General features: G+C 39.1%; 1 protein-coding gene across 16 annotated transcripts in view; it reads left to right on the forward strand.

The window, feature by feature from the left end:
- Window positions 1-18106, forward strand: part of ZNF438 (zinc finger protein 438) — a 197735-nt gene that overhangs the window by 71802 nt on the left and 107827 nt on the right. For 3 of the 16 annotated variants that reach the window (XM_061436213.1, XM_061436220.1, XM_061436221.1), the window contains one exon: window positions 14679-14805. The exons of 12 other annotated variants lie outside the window; for them this stretch is intronic. The gene's annotated coding sequence lies outside the window, so the exon portion shown is untranslated. Of the gene's footprint in view, window positions 1-14678; window positions 14806-15115; window positions 15164-18106 lie in introns of all 16 variants that reach the window. One more of the 16 variants, XM_061436214.1, reaches the window with a different exon arrangement.

Genomic DNA, 18106 nt, shown 5'->3' on the forward strand with positions numbered 1-18106 from the left:
ACCCTTTTTCTCGCCTCTCCCTCCTAGGAAGGTGAGCTCAGCAGGTTTCTTGGAGGGAGCTTAGTTTTCCTTTCAACTTTAAAATTCAGTAACCAAATTTAAAAGTGAAGTACCTGTCTCTTGCTATGGAACAGGGAAGGAAGTAACAAAGATACAGGATAGAAAAGCCTGATATATTTAAAATCTCACCTTCTTAAAAAGGTGAGTGTTGGACAAAGAAAGAATTTCTGAAATACACATAAAGGTGCCCCCGCAGATCTGGTAAACACCAAACCATGCATGCATAGGATAAAACTTGCAAAAGCTTGCAAGGACAATCTCCTGAGAAATGAAAAATTACCAGGTCACTGTAAGAAAAGCCCTAGAGTAAAGGTTGCTCTATACAAACCCTAAAAGAACTTAAAACTAAGCCTCAAAAGAATCATATTAATCCTCAAGTATCAACTGCCAGAAACCCAACACTTTTTAAACAAATACAAGAAATCGAGCATTCAGCTACATAAAATTCACAGTGAATTTCATCCAATCAAACATCATAGATAAACAAAGAAGCAGGAGAAAAATCCCATAACTAGGAGCCAATAGAAATAGACCCAGAAACGACAGATGATAGAACTAGCATACACGTACTTTAAAATAGCTATTGTAAATATGGTTCGTGTAGATAGACATAATGAGAAATGAAATAAAAGATAGAAAAAAAATATTGGAACATTAGAGATTTAAAAAAATACAGTATTTGAAATGAAAATTGTACTAGTATGGGACTAAGCACAGATTAGATCTTTCAGGAGAGAAGTTCAGTGAACTTGAAAACATGGTGAGAATTTAACCAAAAGCATCGAGAGAAGAAAGGTTGAAAAAGTATGCCCATCTCCACCATGCTGCTGCTGCTAAGTTGCTCAGTCATGTCCGGTGCTTTGCAACCCCATGGACTGTGGCCCATCAGGCTCCTCTGCCCATGGGCTTCTCCAGGCAAGAATATTGGAGTGGGTTGCCATGCCATCCTCCAGGGAATCTTCCTGACCCAGGGATCAAACCCAAGTCTCCTGCATTGCAAGCAGATTCTTGACCATCTGAGCCACCATCTAATTCTATAACGGAGAATTATTATATATTGTATCGCCTGTTATTGCCTGTATTGTAACAGGCAATACAAAGAAGCAAATGACATACATATTGGCAGCGTAGAAATAAAAGGTCTTTATTTGTAGACAATATAATCATGTATAGAGAAAATGCTAAGAAACTCCAAAAAATCGCTAGTATTTGTCATTTAATTTAGCAAGCTTGATGGACACAAAGCAGATACACAAATTTTGAAGTGAAAGTTGCTCGGTCATGTTTAACTCTTTGCGACTCGACTATACAGGGTATATGTAGTCCGTGGGGACTGTATAGTCCATGGAATTCTTCAGGCCAGAATACTGGAGTGGGTAGCCTTTCCCTTCTTCTCCAGGGGATCTTCCCAACCCAGGGATCGAACCCAGCTCTTGCACATTGTGGGCGGATTCTTTACCAGCTGAGCCACCAGGGAAGCGTAAGAATACTGGAGTGGGTAGCTTATTTTCCTCTCCAGTGGATCTTCCCAACCTAGGAATTGAACCCGGGTCTCCTGCATTGCAGAAGGTTTCTTTACCAGCTGAGCTACCAGGTATAACCAAGATACACAAAATCAGTTGTAATTTTATATACCAGCAATGAAAAATTAGAAATTGAAAGTCAATATTTGTATCAAAAAAGAATGGACCTGAAAAAAGAAAAAAAATTCACAAGAACAATATTGGAAGGTTTCTAGTACCTAATCTCAGGACTTCCTCTGCATTTTAAAGGTCCTTCTTTAAAGCTACAGTGATCAAGGCAGTGTTCGTCTAAGGTAAACATATACGTCAATGGAATAAAATAGAGAATCCAGAAATAGATGCACACTATTAATGGTCAGCTGACTTCTTCTGACAGTGATGCCAGGTTAATTCAATGGGGACAAGATAGTCTTTTTAACATATGGTACTGGAACACCTGAATATTCAATGTAAAAAAATTAACCTCAACCCTTACTTCTTCTGTATATAAAAATAACTTGAAAAGAATCATGGATCTAAATATAAAAGACTAACACTATAAAACTTCAAGAAAAAATTGCAGGAGAAAATATTCGTGAACTTGGGATAGGCAAAGATTTTTTTGGGCCCAAAATGCATGAACCATAAAAGAAAAATTGACAAATGGGATTCCTTCAAAATTTAAAACTTCTGTTCTTCCAAAGAGATCGTTAAGAAAATGAAAAGGCAATCTGTAAACAGAATATATTCACAATACATATACCTGACAGATGACTTGTGGCCAGAATATATAAAGAACTCTTAGAGCTCATTAGTAATATGACAGCCCAGTTAGAAATCTAGGCATAAGAAAATAACAAATGGCCAGTTTTGCATAGGAAAAGGTCTTCAACATCATTAGACATCAGAAAAATGTAAACCCAAACAATGAGATACCATTGGATATTCATCAGAATAGCTAATACTTAAAAAGTGTTAGAATGGACGTTTCATATTTTGCTGGTAGGAAATCTAAATGATAAACCATTTAAACAGTTTGGCAGTGTGTTATAAGTTAAGCATATTAATACTGCATGATCCAGCAATTTTCTACTAAATGTTTACCTAAGAGAAATGAAAACATGTTTAAACACATACTTGCACAGAAATGTCCATGGCAGGTTTATTCATAATAGCCTCAAACTGGAAGCAACTTGAATTCCATCAGGTAGTGAATGGATGAACATGTTGTGGCATACCTGTGCAGGGGTATACTACTCAGAACTTAAGGTAGTAATACATTTAGCAACATGAATGAATCTCAGAAACATTATGCTGAGTTCAATAAGCCAGACACAAAAGAATACAAGCTCTGTGATTCCATTTACTACCCACAACTATTATACCAAAAATACTAGGAAAAAAAATTTAATCTGTCGTGACAATAAACAAACACATTGTCGTTTGCAGCTGAAACTGGAGTGTGATTGACTTGGATGAGGCACAAGGGGACCTTTTGGTTTGGTCCCTGTGTTCTATATCCTGACTGTGGTGGTGATTATATGGCTATATATGTGTTTATAAAATTCACTGAAATGTACACTAAAAATGTACATATTTTATTGTATATAAACTATATCTCAATAATGTTGTTTTGAAAAAATTCCAAAAATTTGAATGTTATTTTACTAACAACAGGTTATTGGTGGTGGTTTAGTTGCTAAGTCGTGTCCAGCTCTTGTGACCCCATGGACATTAGCCTGCCAGGCTCCTCTGTCCATGGGATTCTCCAGGCAAGAGTACTAGAGTGGTTGCCATTTCCTTCTCTAGGGGATCTTCCCAACTCAGGAATCGAACCCAGGTCTCCTGCATTGCAGACAGATTCTTTACCAACTGAGCTATAAGGGAAGCCCAACAAAAGGTTAACTTCTGTCTAATGTTAGAAGACCTCTGTGTAAGGCTGAGTTGACCCCAAAATTCCATTTAGATAAACCAGTATACACAATATAAATAATAATACATAAGTTAAATATCTTTAAACATGAAAAGAGAGTAGATAAATCAGTTTAGTTAACCTGTGATTTGGAATGGGACCCTAGCATCCTTGGAAGTCATTGACATATCTTTTTAATTTCTTTAATTGATAATATCTTTGGCACTAAGAAGAATCCAGCTGAATGAAGTAATTATGAACAATCCACTCTTGGTTTTCTTTTATTGTTCTTTTCATTTTTTTTTTTAACTGATAAGACTATGTGGAAGATATTCCAGTGTCCCTTAGAATCTGTTCTTGCTTTTAGGAGTAGTACTCCTAGATTTTGCCTGAGCACATACATGGCTGTCCTTCTAAAATCAACATTTCTCTGCTTCTCTTTCAGCAGGGTGTGGCTTTGGACTAAGGAGAGGTGACTGGTGATGTGTTTAAGGTTACCTCATTAAGGACAAGCCGCTTAACCTAGATTTTCTCTTTTCCTTTCCTGCTGGCTAAGGTGTAACATCAGGCACAGCAGACTATGTCAGTCCAGAGATGGAAGCCACGTGGAAGTTGATGGACCCAGCCTGGGTTCCTGAATGATCTTGTGACCACGCCTCTCCCTGTACCCCACACTGGGACAGGAAAAAGAAAAGTCTGTAATTTTGGCTGTTGTATTTTTGAGTCTTTCTGTTATGGCAGAAAGTTTATACCCTAAGACAAATTGGACAAATTGGAAAGCATTTAAGATTTTTAAGTTTTTCTCTGTGTGCTGTTTGGTCATAGCTAATATATTTTGCTGTGTATTCTCAAGTAAAATAATTTCTAAAATAGTATATGATTTCATGCCAATAGTTCTTTTTGACCCAGTAGTTATTTAGGAGAGTGTTTCTCAAATTTATGAGTTACTTTTAAACTTTAGGTACTAATTATTAGTAAATGGAGACACAGCATTCAGCTTTTCTAATTTTTAAATGTGTTTATGGGCTAATTTATGATCAATTTTGGTAAAATTCCACAGATCTTTTTAACGAAGTTGCCTTCTTGGTAAGATACCAAAATATTTATTTATTGTGTTACTTAACTTTTCTGTAATTATTTTTTTATCTGATCTAATAAAGGTTTAGAGATTTAAATCAGTGATTTCTTCCATTAATTTTTCTTTATATTTCTGTCTGTTCTGATACCTGTGTTCATGTGTTACTTAATTGTCAGCAGCTCAGTTGAGGATTGTACCTTTTATCAGAATAATGTGACTTTTTTCCTAATTTATATCTTATGCTTTGTGTTTTAGCTGACATTAATATGCTACTTTAGTTTATATGTCCCTGTATTTCTTACTTTATCTATCCTTTCTTTATCTTTATTTATATTTATCCTTTATTTATCTTTCTGTCATTTCTTTAAGATATGTTTTCTATAACTGGAGCATAGTTGGATTTTTTTAACCTATTGGGAAGAACCTTTGTCTTTTAACAGATATTATAACTCATTTATATTTATTATCAAAATTGATCTTTAACTGATTTTATTTCATTGATCTTGTTTTTGTTATAATGTCTTTGGTTTTTCCATTATGTTTTAGACTTTTTACTGTTTGATTTAAATTTTGTTTTTGTTTAATTTGGTTTTGAATTTTGCCTGCTTTGAAATATTATTTTTTAAGATTTTTTGAAAACTTAAATCTATATAGTGCCTATATAGATTTTTCCAGGGGGAAAAAGAAATTGAAAAAAAAATCAAATTAAGTTAATATATCAAATTTTATATTTGATGAGACTGTGTTTGGGATTATTAAATATAGTGGATTTCATGGTGATGGGTGGGGAATATTATTTACCGATGATCTTGTTTTCTGTGCTGTCCCTGTCAGTTACTGTATCCACAGCACAGGGCATGGCATTTACATGCTCACTAATGTTTGCTCAGTGTCAGAGTCTGTCCTTCTGCTCAACACTCTGATAGGCTTTTTCCCTACCTTGGATGCTCCTAGCCCTTTGACCTTCTCAAGTGGACGTCATCTCCATTCTGTCTCTATAATAAGTGTGCTTGTATATGGGGCTTTCCCATGTTTTTCAGAGTATACTTGAGGACTATTTAGGGAAGTGGCTCTTGGAGGACATGCAGCCTTGTCTTGGAAATAGTGTGGAGGGAACAAGCCTGTAGCAGTTGCAAGAGAGAATATCTTTAAGAAAATAATGAGGTTGCTAAGTTACTTTGCGAGGGAAGGCTTGTCTTTCTCATATTTTTTTAACTGATAATTATGTAGCTGGACTACCAAGATGCAGGGAGTGAGGGGAAGTCAGCTCTCCAGTCTCTCCAGGGCTGCGGGTCAGGGTGAAGTTCTTGGCCAGCGACTCATGTCTGTGTGGTATGTGGAAAGCAAATGGGCTGAGGCGGCAGGAATACTGTTATTCTAGCTTTGGTTCTGTTTTCCTTTGTGACCATGGCAAACCTCTCAGCTCTTCTGGGCCTCAGGCTCGACCTGTTAAATGAGAAAGATGACTCTCCAAGATGCTTTCTAACTTTGAAACTCCATGCCTGATCAGGGCACCAGGGATAACCAGGGAATTTCCACTTGACAGCATTTTTATTTTTAATTTCATTTAAGTAGGGAAGTCAGCTTCATTTCATCTTGTACAGTCAAGAGGAATAAATCACTTCTCTTGCTGCCTTGAGTAAGGAGAACTAGAAGGGTCATGTGTGACTTGTGTACGTATGACCTGACCTAATATTAGCAAGTGACACACACGGTGGTGGACTGCCCCACTTACAACACCTGGAAGTGATCTGGTGATAGAATGACTCAGAGGACTGTGAAATTACCATCTTTCCCTGAGAAAACTGAGATGTTTATTTAGACTCCCAGAAGGTTCTTGCCTTTGTCCCTGGTGTGTGTGTGTGTGTCTTGAGACTGAGGGTCCTGGGAGATAGATCCGCCGTGTGACCTTCAGCTGTTACAGACCATGGTTTTTGGCCTTCCCAAATCAACAGAAGTTGATAAGAGGCTAGGTGAGAAATTCAAGCAAGGCTTTATTGGGGCCCCTGCTACAGCTGAGGGCAGAGAAAATAACACGTGCCCTTGCTTGCTTCCTGAGGTGGGTTGAACTAGTTCCTTATATGGGGTGAGGGTAGGGGCAGCAGGTCCAGGAGTTGGGCCAGAGGGATGGCTTGGGTGTTTTGCCCACCCCTTTGGTGGTGTTGCGTGCAGGGAGCATGTGTGCAGTACCCTGCTTTTGGTCCCAACACTCTGCTCTTGCTCCTCCCTCCTCAGAAGTGGAAGTTGGGTTCTTTTTGGTCTTTGTGTATCTTCTTGTCCATAATTTGCCCTAGCTATGCATGCGCACAGTTATTTTTAGTCCCTTATAGTTTTTTGTATTTTGTGGCTTGAGGAGACTTTTGTCCAGGTGTGAGCCCTGTAGCAAAGGGTCCCAGGTCCCAGCTTGTCTCACAAGCAGGCATCAGACCTGAAGGTCACAGTGCAGATCCTTCATTGATGAGCTCCTGAGTGATCCAAAAGCTGTTCATACTGAAATCTTGTTTCACAAGGTCAGCAATGGGGGCTGCCCAAGCTGGCTTTTTGTCAAAAACTGAGCTGGGCATGATCACAAGTAGGGTAGGCAGAGAGAGTTTTCAGATAATGAACATGTCACAATTGTGAAAGAGCAAGGACACAGCACTGACTGAATGAAATCTGTGCAACAGTCAAAGGGTGACTGTTTCTGAAGAAGGGCTTTGTTTTGGCTCAGTTCTGGAGGATGATTCCACAAAGGCGCCATCCAGAACAGTGTGGAGAAAAGATCATTGCTTCTCTTTGCTGTAGTCATCGCTCTGAGGACTAAAAAGTTATTGAAAAGTTTTATTTTCCGCTCTAGAAGAGCTTCTGGGGGAGAAAAAAAGAGAATCATTTCATTTCAGAAATGCTTTTTTTTTTTCAGTAAATAGATGCTGTGAATAAGTCAAATAAAATGCAGAATAAATTTGAAACTTGGATAAAAAATGTAGATGATAGGCTTTTATTAAGTGCCACTGTGTGGTAGGCCTCTGGGGTACAGAGACCAACATTCAGTAGCCTCTGTTCACAGGAAGTGAACTTGAATGAGGCTGATAGATAGATGGCTAATACTATGTTTCCACTGTGTTTTTATAGAGCAGTTACTCTGGAGATGCTGCATCAGATGCCGAGACTACAGGTGAAGTAGATAGAGTCTCTGTTCTCAAGACATTTAGAATTCACAGTGAAATGCATCACCAGGTATGCAGAGCACCAGTTGTGCAGAGACATGTAGGAAGACATCAGTAGTTAGAATGCACAGGAGAGAATGATACAGGAAATTTGAACCTGCTCTAAGAAAAGAACTAAGCAGTCTCAAGGCACCTGTTCCTTCAGTGGTTGTTGTAAGCTGTGCTCATTAACTTTCTGGCCCCAGAGGCACACATTCCTGATGTTAAAAATAATAATAGCCCAGAATTGTACAGTGCTTTGCTTTGTGTTGGGCACAGTCTAGTGCTTTACGTACAACAACTTGTTGTTCAGTTGCCAAGTCATGTCCAGCAGTTTGAGACCCCCATGGACTGCAGCACACCAAGCTTCCCTGTACTTCACTGTCTCTCAGAGTTTGCTCAAACTCATGTGCATTGAGTCGGTAATGCCATCCAACCATCTCATTGTCTGTTGCCCACTTCTGCCTTCAATCTTTCCCAACATCAGCGTCTTTTCCAGTTAGTGGGCGCTTCGAATCAGGTGGCCAAAGTATTGGAGCTTCAGCTTCAGCATCAGTCCTTCTAATGAATATTCAGAGTTGATTTCCTTTAGGATTGATTGGCTAGATCTCCTTGCAGTCCATGGGACTCTAAAGAATCTTCTCCAGCACCATAATTTGAAAGCATCAATTCTTTGGCACTCAGCCTTCTTTATGGTCCAACTCTCCATGCATGACTACTGGAAAAACTATAGATTTGACTAGACGGACCTTGGTTGGCAAAGTGATGTCTCTGTGTTTTAATACACCGTCTAGGTTTGTCATAGTTTTTCTTCCAAGGAGCAAGCATCTTTTAATTTCATGGCTGTATTCACTATCTGCAGTGATTTTGGAGCCTAAGAAAATAAAATCTGTTACTGTTTCCACTGTTTACTATTTGCCATAAAGTGATGGGACAGATGCCATGATCTTCATTTCTTGAATGTTGAGTTTTAAGCCAGCTTTTTCACTCTCCTCTTTCACCCTCTTTAAGAGGCTTTTTAGTTCCTCTTCGCTTTCTGCCATAAGGGTGGTGTTACCTGCATATCTGAGGTTATTGATATTTCAGCCAGCAATCTTGACTCCAGCTTGAGCTTCATTCAGCATAGCATTTCGCATGTTACCCTGCATGTAAGTTAAATAAGCAGGGTGACAGGATACAGCCTTGACATTCTCTTTTCTCAGTTTTGAACCAGTCCTTTGTTCCATGTCTGATTTTACCTGTTGTTTCTTGACCTGCCTACTGGTTTCTCAGGAGGCAGGTAAGGTGGTTTGATAGTCCCATCTCTTTAAGAATTTTCACAGTATGTATATACAAACTATACAAATTATACCTAGAATTTTTTATTTGAAATTATAGAAAGATCCCTTTTGATCAAATACTATCCCCCATTTATTTACAGAGAAAGGCTTTCTTGAATTATAAATATATCTAAAAGAGATCACATTGCCTCCCACAAACACTGAATCCACAGCTCTTTGAGGTGTGGTTTTCTGTTCAGCTTAATGTCCTCCTGGTCAAATAAGAGGCTGCTTTCTCTGTCTTCTCATCTGTTGAAATGTCTGTCCCTTTTTACAGCACTAGAGGTCTTTAATTTATAAGCTGGATTTGTAAATTGCAGGGTCCCAGCTGGTTGGGCCTGTGGTCCTTCCATGCCTGAACCACAGGAGGCCTGCTATTTGCTCCTCTGAGGAAGTTAATAAGAGCTTTTGTGACCTGGTTTGAGTACAATTTACAGGCGCCCATTTAGGTGATCTGGAGGAAGAAAAATGGGATGAAAAAGTCAAAGTTATGATTGTGAACGAGAAGGAAAGTTAGAATTTTAAAACCAGCATCAAAATGGTACAGACAAAGAATTAGAAGTTAGGAACAGCCTAGGAGGAGAGGTTTTTAATTAGAGCAACCCTCAAGACATTGGAAATTGTTATGATGGTTTTAAGTAGGCAACTCTTTGGCCTTAAAGTGAATCCACAACTTGACTTTCTGTATGTGGTTTATGAGATATAAACACACACAGAGTGTGAGGCAAAAAGGTAATTGTTTTATGTAAAGCTGTTTTGATGTATGGCTTCTTGGATATTGAAAGCCTCCTTGGATCTTAATTAAATACATTGAATGGTTTTAAAAGTTAATAAAATTTTAAGGAATTTTTTTTTTTTTTTTTTGCACAGACAGTTATTTTCAGTTTGGTGAACAGGACTATCATTAGGAAGATTGTTGAAAGCAGTCTGTGATATAAAGCTTGAATGGTGTTAGTAAAGAACAGGAGCTTTAGAACCTCACTTGGACCCTATCTACAAATAAAATAAACTTTTTCATGTAATACTGAAATCAGCAATGCAATTGAAAAATACAATAATACTTTGTATAATTTTATTATTCTATTTTGCTTTCTTTAAAATTAATTTTATTGATACAAGGAATTCATAATTTTTTTTTAAAACCTTAAACATGAGATTTAAATTGCCTTTGACCATCTCAGTCCCAGGGTCATCTCTTGCCATTTATTCTTCCAAATCTTGTTCTGAATACTTAAATACATGTATTTATATGTCTAGAAGAGATACTTGTGTTTTGTGTAGGTGTTAAACAATAACCCACAAATGTATTACGTTTTGCTGGTTCACTTAAGTGTGACCTTCCATTATACCTTTTGTGTTTAACAGCAGTAATGTTGCTGATCACAGCTGACATTTACTGAGTAGTTACTATGTGCTAGGCAAGATGTTTAGCATCTTTCATGTGTTTTGTCTCCCAGTCTTCATAATAGGCTTCAGAGGTGAGTAAAAACTGATTTTATATGAGTAAAATTCCAACGTTATTCTATCTCACATTTACATTAAATTACTAATGTAATTTAATCATCACTCTTTAGTACAACTTCAAAAATAAAGCAGAATGATTGCTTTTAATTGTTAAGAATATAACTTTTATTTCTGTGAGATTCGTTCTTCTGTGCCATTGGTCTCTCCAGCCAGCCCGAGAGGTATGTGTCTCTGCTAAGCCAGAGGCTGGGGGTATGCTCACCTTTCAGGAATGAGCTGGTCATACATGTGTCATGATTGACTCATCCTAAAGGAAGAACAGACACCCCAGACATTTCCTCAGTAGTTAATGATTTTCAGAGCCCATGCCTGTGATGATGTCCTTATTTGGGGGTCAATTATAGGGTACAAGTCCTAGGTGTGAGCAGGATTTTTTTTTTTAATTAATTTATTTTTGCTTGAAGGATAGTTGCTTTGTTGGTTTATGCTGTACATCAGTGTGAATCAGTCATAGGGTATACACAGAGGTTAAATTTTGAAAGATGCTTTTCACCGTGCTCTTGGCCATGCTGGTAAAAGCTACAGTTGCAGAAACTCTGATCATTTTTATGGCAGTTTGTAGACAGGGAGTGGTTGTTGGGTGGGTTGAGGAAAAAAAAATCTGCTTATTATGTGTACTCTGAGTTTAGAATTTGGATAAAGATATTTTCAAGATTTCTTGACAAAATAAAGATCTTTACTATGTGGGACAGCTGTCAGAAGGTTTAGATCTCAGCTCTGCTGCTCAGCTAGCTGGGAAAACTTGAAAAGGCCACTTAGTGATATTCAGTGAAATGATAATAATATCCATTTGTGTTGTTCAGTTGCTAAGTCGTGTCGACTCTTTGTGGCCCCATGGGCTGCAGCGCGCCAGGCCTCTGTGTCCCTCACTATCTCCCAGAGTTTGCCCAAGTTCATGTCCATTGAATCAGTAATGCTATCCAGCCATCTCATCCTCTGCTGCCCTCTTCTTAATATCCACTTAGTAAAGTTGTGAGGTGAAATTACATGGAGTGTCTTATACATTGTGAAGCGTTGTGTGAATGTGCAAATATCGGGTGATGCTTCTGTCATTTTGTCATCTGAACTGTTGTCGAGGTCGTCTGCAGTTTGCCTTTTTCACTGTTGCCTCTGTCCTGAGAATGTAACTGCTTTCCTCTGTCCTTTATTCCATGGAAGAGAACACCGTATCAGAGCTCTGTAATCTTCAGGGTAGGAGCTGGGGCCCTATTGCTGAACGTGAAAGTGTTAGTTATTTAGTCGTGTCTGACTCTTTGCAACCCCGTGGACTGTAGCCCACCAGGCTTCTCTGCCCATGGGATTCTCCAGGCAAGAATACTGAAGTGGGTAGCCATTCCCTTCCCCAGGGGATCTTCCTGACCCAGGGATCGAACCCAAATCTCTTGCACTGCAGGCAGATTCTTTACCGTCTGAGCTACCAGGGAAGGCCTAAACAAACATTGAAGTACAGCCAGCATTTCTTCAGGCCTAGTGTAAGAACTGAAAAGATCATCTGCAGTAACTCATGGAAGAGACATACCCAGTGTCCCAAGAAATATCTTTTCATTGTAATTAATACATAGTGTTTGTAAACATTTTGGCCTTTTTGTCTTGAAAAGTAAACAGGTGTTAATTAATATCTGTCTATATAGGAAAGTATTTGTTAATAAATTCTGTTGCAGTAGAACATGGTTTGAAAAAACCATCAGAAATTACCTTGCTGTGTCTTCTTTTTGGTTGCAGCACTTAAATTATTCTCAAATCTTATCATTCAAAGAGGGCATGAGGTTTTTTTATGTTTGTCAGAAGGAGACATGGGGTTAAAATGATGAAGAGACCTTCCAAGTCAGCTCTCAATTCTGGATAAGGAGAGAGCGCCATTGATTTTCCATTTGGTCTAGTCTGTGATGAGAACTGATCCTTGCTTAGAAGCTGTGAAAATCTCAGTTGCTCTTTGGGTGACCTGCCGTTCACTGTGTGTGTGTGTGTCCTGTGTGGGTGTCCTGCGTGTGTGTGTGACCTGCCACTCACCCTGTGTGTGTGTGTGTCTGACTCTTTTGAGTGACCCTTTTGACTGCAGCCTGCCAGTCCATGGGATTTTTAGGTGAGAAGATTGGAGCAGGTTGACATTTACTTCTGCAGGGGATCTTCCCCACCCAGGAATGGAACCCACATCTCCTGCATTAGCAGGCAGATTCTTTACCACTGAGCCATCAGGAAAGCCCACCAGTCACCATACAGGATCACTACTGGTATAGTTTGCTGCTTGAGGAAGATATGTGTACTTTGGAGGAGGCACACTGCTGAAAAAAAAATTCTCTGGTTTTACTGTTCCCTCTTCTGGATAGTTCCAAAAACCCAAGCCTTTTAATTTTCATTGGTGATTTGCTTTGTCATCTCTGTATTCACTTTCATTGGTTTCTTGACCTACTCTTTGTGGTAGACCGTCCCTAACCTGGTTATACCAATGGAAAAAGTGAAATCTTATTTCAGGGTAACCTGTAAAATTCCATTCCATACTTTAGACTTAGACCACTGAAGATAGCACTTTTCCGCTTCATTTTATCTTACTCCCCCTATGTATTCTTACTGTCTTGAGCGCCATGGGGTTTTTTAGTTGTTTGTTGTTGTTTTATTTTTTAATGAATCTCCTTCAGACTCACCTATTTATAGAAGCTGAACATTTCCTCCTTTCTCAGAGGCAGTTGTGGCTAGAGTAGCTTTGCTTCTTGAGATCCTAACCAGGGGGGTCTCTGAAGGAGTCCAGAATCTGCAAGTCACACTTGCTTTTCCATAATTAGCAACTAGAAATATTTTAATGTGCCTTGACTATACCTAAGCAACTCTTTAAAAAAATAGTTTGCAATCAGTTGAATTCTCTAAGCTTCTGGCTTAAAATACAGAAGAAACTTCTACAGAGAGTAGATAAAGGATGGGGTAAGAATTTTCCGATTTGATTGCATATTATTTATTGTGGAAAGAATGTTTTCCCTACAGACTGACTAGGAACAAGATGTTTAAACATAAGCCAGGGTGGAGACCTGTTTGTTTGGTCAGCTTCAGAGGAGCCACGTTTCTCTACTTGTGAAGAGTCTGCCAAATCTTCCATCCTCCCCACCCCCGCCTGATTCTTCAAGTTTCTTTGGGACTTTTACTTAGGGCCCTTGTTGGATAAGGCAGTGATGGAGTGCATATGTGGCAGTTAGAAAGGCTAAAGGCTTTTTTTCTGGAGGGACATGATTTTATCATGTCATCATAAATTTATGCTGTGCTGTTTGTGTGTGTGTGTATAAAATGGCTTTTTCCCAGGCCCCCTCTGTAGTTGGCTTGTGTATTCACATAGCTGGGTGGCTGCAGGACCTCATTTATCACACAGGCAGTGGGAGCGGGCACGGAGATATGAAAGGGTTACTGTTCACATTTCCTGTGTAATTCCCTCTGATCTTACTGAGCTGTAATTCCTCTCTTGATGTTAAACATTCCCAGGCTCCTATAACCTTCTCACCAGTTTGCGCTAGCCAAGTTTGTCCCAGGTGATCATGTATGTAGGGGGACCTCCTGCTTCTAAAGATTAGAAACCCCTTCTTGGTCCATGCGATAGGCTAGCTGTTCTCATTAATTTGCAGCCCAGAAGAAATGCCTTTGATTTAAAACAAGAACAGAGCACTAACGGATTAGTTTTAAAATTCACATTAGCAGCCAACAACCAAATCTGTTGTCATATTAGATTTAAAAATCTTCTGATTCCTGGACTGGTGAATTTCTAGGTAAACCAAAGCCCTTTGGATTTAGCGGAGATTACCTTTTTCCTTCTAAAAGCACATTTGAAAAGTGGGTTCTGATTGGAAAAGGGTAAATTTTGATGCCACCATCTTACTTTTAGCTTACGTGATCGGTAGAGTGTTTTTAGTTATGTCATGTAAAGCCACTTAGCTGAAATGGCAACATTTCTGCTTCAATTCAATTCAGGACGTAGTAGCTGAGCGTAGGGTGGTATTTATTTTCTACTTTTTGTCTGGTTTTTAAAGTATATAGCAGCTCATTTTTGTTCCACAACTTTTAAAATGTATATTTTTGTGGTTGGCAAAAGGTTTTCTATTTTTCCCTTTCCCCCTAAAGTTTTGGGAGCAAATGACATGTTCCTGTGAAGCACTGTATGTGTCAGCAGCTACTGATGGATAGGGACACAGTACCTATTCCAGCCCTGGCCTCATCCGTGAGGAGCTTCCCTCTAACACAGCTCAGGGTAAGTCTGCTCCTGTTGCTTGGAGCACATTGCCGTGTTCCCACCGTCCAACTCGGGAACCTAAGGATTCAGGGATGGACAGAAATGAAACATTGTCTCTTGGAAGGGGTTTCTAGGATAATTAAAGTTTGCCGGTGTTTAGGCCAAGTAGACTGTTTGCATGGCTTCAGGTAGTGAGATAAAATACTTTTTATGCACCTTATCCATGGCTTCCCATGGAGGCAGGTTAGAGGAACTTTTAGATTGATTTCGTTTGGATCTGCCTTAGAAAGCCAATGTGACTCGTTGTTGTCTCTCATTCTCCCTTCAGTTTCCCAGAGCCTGAGGTAGCCTGTCACACGGACGGCTTTCAGTAGAGGTTTGTTTGAATACATGTGAAGTAGACATTACTTGTGTAGATTCTAAATTGGTCTGTATGTGTGTCATTAAGCACGTGTCTAATAGTTTAACTCTCACTTTTCCAATTCGTCTCTAATGATAGATCCTGTTCAGAGTTTTTTGTTATTAGACAGTTAATTCCTCACAACAGTCTGTGTCCAAGTCCCTAAGTGCTTTCCACCTGGCTGGCTAACTGTGGCACTGCTCAGTCATAGAGAAAAATGACATTTAGTCACAAATTACTTAAATTATAGGCTCTTAATATTTCCTAAAACCAGTAAGCCCATTTATTATTGTAATGATGGAAGAATGCTTATATTTTCTCCCAAATAGTTATTCCTTAGGACCGTCCTAGAGCACTGAATAGTAATATTAATCAGTGGACAAATACTTAGAGATACTTAGAGAATGATGACGTACACAGCATCGTGCCTGGTACCATGTGTTCTGCAAAGATGTGTACGACCTTGGTCCTGGCACCTCGAATCTAGGCTTCTCCACAAATAGGTGCTTTACACCAGTCAGCTTAAGGCCATCAGAATGGATATGGGCTGAGAGCCCTGAATGAGAATCAGGTGAGTCCTCTTTCAGTGCATTAGATGCAGGAGATGCAGGTTCAGTCCCTGGGTCAGGAAGACACCCTGGAGAAAGGCATGGCAGCTCATTCCAGTATTCTTACCTGGAGAATCCCATGAACAGAGGAGCCTGATGGGCTACAGTCCGTGGGGTTGCACAGAGACTGAGCACACACGCATATATGCACACACCGGCACCAGGCACTCTCCCGTTTACAAAGATAGGAATGTCAACATGCACATACACATACACGTGTGTGTTATACATATATGTTATCCCCTTAGTAACGGCTACTACCTGGTCTGGACTTCGTAATTTATGTTAACACACCAGTATTTCTTTATGTTCTCTTTTTAAATCACTGCTTGAGACTACTATAAATGGTGTTAATTTTATATTTGTAATTCTCGTTGTGTTTTAATCACGAGTAAGAGTCTAAATAAGCATTTGTTAAATGAACTAAAGGACAACCTGTGTGTGCATGTTTTGGCTTAATTATATACAAACAGTAGCTTATTTAGTAAGATGAAAATGGTTGGTTTTCATTGCAGCAACTTGGCTGAAGTTTGTCATGTTTGGAAAATTGTTTTATAGTATCTCTGAGAATATTGGCCTTTTTATCTCTAACAAATAATTTTACCTTATAATGAACTTTGCAAATTACTTCTGAGTAAGATCTGGGTTTAGGCTTCCTTTTCCAGTTTGGTAGTAGAGGCTAGACACAGGACATTGTGAGTCCTGCAACAGCCTAGGTAAATTACAAAATAACATTATTTTAGTGATCTGTTATAAATAATTAATTGCCTCAACACTGAGTGGTTTGTTCTGGATAGCTCATGGTTCTGCGGGTTGGGAGTTCAGACAAGTCTCAGTTGGGTAATTTTTCTATTCCACATTGCACTGACTAAGATCACTGGATGGTATTCATTTGGTAGATGGATTAGATGCTCTGGAGGATCTAGGATATCTTTATGCACGTATATGGTGTGTGGACAAAGGTAGAAGATGTGTCTATATGACCTTTTTAGCAGAGTCTCAAGGGAGTCAGACTTGTCCTGTTGTGGTTTAGGACTCCTAGAGAGAATTTTCCAAGAGATGGGAAGGATGATGCTATAGAGGAAGGTCTAAAACTGGAAACTGGCCCCACATCACTTCTACCATATTGTGTTGGTCAAAGCAGTGCCAGAGCCCCCCAGTTTCAGTGAGATGGGACATAGAGTGGCCTTTCAGTGGAAGAGGTATCAGAGAATGTGTGGCCATCTTACTCTGCTACAGTTCACCCTCTGGCCACAGATGATTTACATTCCTCCTATATTCTAAATGTACTCAGCCCCTTCCGAGAATCCGAAGTTGTCATCCGTCTATGGCTTTATTCTCAAGCTTCAGGTCCAGGACCTTGTCATTTAAGTCAGGTCCAAACGTGCAGAAAGCTCGCCTGGTGTAGTTGCCTCAAGAGACAAGTTATTTATTCGGCATATATTAGAGAGGCAGGCATAGAATCACTGCAATAAGCATTTCCATTCAGAATCAGGAAGCAAGAGGTGCATAGCTTTCACTGGTTCATAGTAATTTTGAAATCCTAATGCTGTCATTTCTTTACTAACATTATTTTTACTCCCTGGAAATGATTATCCATGGCTCCTGACTTCACCCTAGCAACTCTGAGTCATCCATCATTTTATATAAAAAATGGTTCATGTTTACAACTGGATAGTCTTGCCAGCCTTGCTTCCTGCTGGCAGAAATTTGAGAGTTCAGAAGCATCTTTTCAGTTTTTTTCTCTTTCTGCTCCTGTCAGCCCTATATGACATAATTCTTTTAAAAACTTTGTGAAATTCCTGTGTATCAAATTATAGTCCACTCTGTTAGACAGAAGCCACATTCACATTTGTTTTGAGATATATTTTTTTCTACTTCAGACTGTGAGTAAAGGCATTATAAGATGATACCCATAAGATTCTGTGAAGCTTTTCTGTTTGAAAGAGTCCAAAAGGGACATCCTCAAAATTCCTACAGGTTTTTTATCTAAAAAAGATAGTCTTATGAGGCACACATTCTTAAGATTCTTAGAACTGAATTAGATATAACATGTAATCATGGTATTTTACAGTCACATTCTAGAAAGTTTTGTCCCAAAACCATGCTTTACTGACAGCCCTAAACTTGACTTTTTACTTTGAAGCTATATCTTAGTTTTCTGTCTGGGCAGAATGGGGACGAGGAAATGTTTTGTTTTAGAAAAGAGCAAGTCCTGGCTCCTTAAATTCCTGAAAGTGAAATGGTTCTTTTGTTAGCTCCAAATTCTGCTTGAAAATGGAAGAGTTCTTTTGTTAACTTACCTTTCTCT

The sequence above is a fragment of the Bos javanicus genome, chromosome 13 (genome assembly GCF_032452875.1).
Source record: "Bos javanicus breed banteng chromosome 13, ARS-OSU_banteng_1.0, whole genome shotgun sequence".
Lineage (NCBI taxonomy): Eukaryota > Metazoa > Chordata > Mammalia > Artiodactyla > Bovidae > Bos > Bos javanicus.